The sequence below is a fragment of the Vicia villosa genome, unplaced genomic scaffold, assembly GCF_029867415.1.
Source record: "Vicia villosa cultivar HV-30 ecotype Madison, WI unplaced genomic scaffold, Vvil1.0 ctg.001021F_1_1, whole genome shotgun sequence".
NCBI lineage: Eukaryota > Viridiplantae > Streptophyta > Magnoliopsida > Fabales > Fabaceae > Vicia > Vicia villosa.
In genome coordinates this window covers 60,488-64,011 of record NW_026705451.1, presented here as the reverse complement: position 1 = coordinate 64,011, position 3,524 = coordinate 60,488, and the positions used below count along the sequence as shown (strand labels likewise).

The window sequence follows — 3,524 nt, the reverse complement described above, 5'->3', positions numbered from 1 at the left end:
AAAACAAAACAAAAAAAACAATATAAGAAAAAGATAAAGACATTGAGGTGAAAACAGGCAGGGATCCTGTGTGGAGGAATACTGAGGATCCATGGTGGGTGTAACACCCCGAATTTAATTAAATTGATTAATTAAATTATTGAAGGATTTAAATATTTGATTTAGTCGAATTTGGATTGTCGGTGTTATTTAAGGGCGTATTTGGAATTATATAAATCGAAGTCGGATAGTCAGAAAATAATATTAAGAATAATATTATTTATAAGTCGGAATTATTATATTGAAGGAATTATTATTATAAGTGATATAATTGATTATTTGAGATATATCTCTTATTGGGCCTAAATTAATCTTGGAGGATATTAAATAAAGAGAGGATTTAAACACTAAGCCCAATTGGTTTTATATTAGGGTTTTAGAGATTTTGAAAAAGAGTAGTTGTCATTTTGGGAGGAATCAAGAATAGAGGAGAAAGAGGCAAGCAATGAAGAAGAAGAAGGAGCTTAGAAATTTTCATCCATGGTGCCAAATTGAAGATGCAAATAGAGACCCATTGAGTTGTTTCAATTGATAAGGTAAGGGTGGGGTTCTCTTCTTATAATGGGGCTTATGAAACCTTGTATGTTAGGGATTAGGGATTGAAGTTATTGCTCTTGCTTGTGTTAATTGTTGCTGGAAAAATTGATTGAATCTATGCTGCTGTTCCTAAATTAATCGTTTGATTTTTTGTGCTGTAATTATCGTATGAAAACCAAAACTAAAAGAATGGAATTAAAATGACCATGTCTGTGTAGCATACCCTGGGTGTAGGGAGATGCGCGTCCACTTAGTGTCATGGCAGCCAGCAATTGATGGCTAGCAGCGGCATTTGTATGATGTGGGTCCCTTTTATTTTCTTTGACTGACTTCATTAGTTAATTCTCCTATTTGTGTTTCTATGTTAGTGTTTTCAATTTCTACATTAGTTATTAGTTACATATATAATATAATATGATAATATATTAGTTACATATGATAATATATGTATAGAAAGAATATTATGGAAACAGTAGATAATATAATTTTGAAACAATAGAATTAGAACAGGATGCCTTTTGAGCGGCACCCATGTCTTTTGTCTTTTAAGTTCGTTTGATGCAAGGCTATAAATTGGTTCCTTACTGTTTCATGTCTGTTTTCCATGTTGATTAATGGTATAGCATTATGAGAATGGAACAGGTTTTTTTTAAAATGAAACAATTTGGAAATAGTAAGAACAATATACTGAATATAATATAAATGAAATGATATAATATATATATTAGAAACAATAGGAATTATAGGACTAATAAAATACTAAACAATCCCGTTCGATCGAAATAGCCGAATTAAGCGGTATAATTAGTTGTCCGAAATTCGATAAAAATTTACGTGGTAGCTAAGTTTAATTAGTAGATTAACATGGTGGTGTTATTTTGTTGAAATTGTGATATTTTACGGATCGACTAAAATTGTGTTTGGTTTAAATATTCTTTATAAATAAATTATAATAATTTAATAGAATTGTCAATAGAGTTGTTAGAGTTGTCAATAGAGTTGTTAGAGTCGACAATAAGTTGTCAGAGTTGTTTTGAATTATTAAGAGTCATATTTTTATTTGTTTTGAGTAATTCTGACATGTTTAGAGTTGTCAGTGTATAACGTTGGTGTTTGTTTTTTTCATTAGAACCTTAACAATTCATATCTTTTGAACCGTAACTCCGTTTGAGTCTCCGTTCGAGGCGTTAGAAAGCTAGCGTGATATTCTTTTCAATAAAAAAAGGTTTTGAGCAATAGAATGCTAGAAATTGGAAATGGAGTAGAAATTGAAGTGAATTAAATTAATATAGTTTGATATTAATTGGTTAAATTAATATCTAAATTAATTGCAATGAGTTTAATTGATTGGAATATACTTGAAGTTGGATCAATCATTCGGTTTATCGGTAAATTACGGTATTTTGAGGATTCGTCCGTAATTGTGTTTTGACTTGAATATGTATGTTGAGAATAATATATGTATATGTCATGATGTTGTGCTAATATTGATTCTCTGTGGTTAGTTGGATAGCATTAATTTTAATGATTAATTGCTTGATTTTAAATGTGTATGTTCATATATAATTGGCAAAATGAGAATTAACATGAGATAGTATGGTTACTAGTGTTAATTGGATTTTGTGAATCGTAATTGATTAATTGACCTTTTATATGTGAATGATATGTATGTGTTGTGAATGTTGTGTACAATTGGTGGATAATTCATCGAGTTGAATTATTGTGATATGCTAAATATTAAGATGGTAGAGATGATCTTAATTGCATATGTTTGATTAACATTGTACATACATTCATATCATGGATGCCTTGAAACAAAGGTGGTTTGCTTTGAAACATAAGCGAGGCTTAGATTCTAAAGTGAATCGGAAGCGGTAAACTATATGTTTACATTTGGTGGCTTTGATCTTGTCCGGATCTGAAGCGTGGCTAGATTCTATATGAATCGGAAGCGGTGGAACTTTGGGTCCACATTGGGTACCACATGCATAGAGTCACATGTCTTGCATTGAGTCACATTGAGGTTAAGTGATGTTTGAATATATGCATTTATGTGATTGTCATGTGTACATGAGATGTGATAATTGAAATTGGTGATGTTTTGATATATATAATTGGTTAAACGTGTGAATATGTGATAATGATGGATTGTGTATATATTTGGGATAATAGTATTGAATCTTTTGAGTATTATACTATTGAATTTTGTGCTTACTTGAATATGTGAAATTTATTAGATGATACTATTTACATGATTATGACTTGTTGTGTGATGAAAAGTATGTGAGATTAATGAACTGTAGAAGTATGATGTGTATAGTAGCTATTGATACTTGTGATGTGATGATTTTATATTTCTGAATCCTAGCATGCAATTTATCATATGCCCACTTATATGATTTGATATCTCACCCTTTTCTCTTGTTTCGCCGTTGCCTTTATATTGGTAACGTGTAGGTATTCAAGTATGAAGATTTAGTTGTCGTTACTCGAATCGGTTGTCGCTCTGATACGTAGCACTCTGGGGGGAACGATTTATGTCATTCATGATGTTGTTGTTTAATTGTGTTATCTTGGTTGAACAAAATGATAAGTTAACTGAGGATATTTTATTGAATACATTCTTAAGTGATTCCGCTGTGTTTTAATAAAATAAGTTATTCTGTTTCAAAGGTGATATGTATCCGCTTTATGCGACGAGTTGATTTGTTTTGTTTTTATTATGTGACACCTCATTTGTTTATTGAGAAATTTTGAATACTCTAATTTCACGCATGATATTTTCGGGTAGAATTTGGGGTGTTACAGTGGGCAGCATCATTTGAACCGTCAGATGTGTATTTGCAAAGATCCGATGGTTAATATTGGAGGGCGTATCATGAACTTGGGTGCGTTGGAAGTACAGGATCTGCAAACACAATTAGCCAAATAAATATCATAAAATTATC

General features: G+C 31.0%; 1 long non-coding RNA gene across 1 annotated transcript; it reads left to right on the top strand.

The window, feature by feature from the left end:
- Positions 1–456: 456 nt before the first annotated feature.
- Positions 457–3,248, top strand: LOC131632809 (uncharacterized). The gene is made up of 2 exons (XR_009293141.1): positions 457–575; positions 3,034–3,248. It is a non-coding gene; the product is annotated as an uncharacterized LOC131632809 (long non-coding RNA).
- Positions 3,249–3,524: the final 276 nt, after the last annotated feature.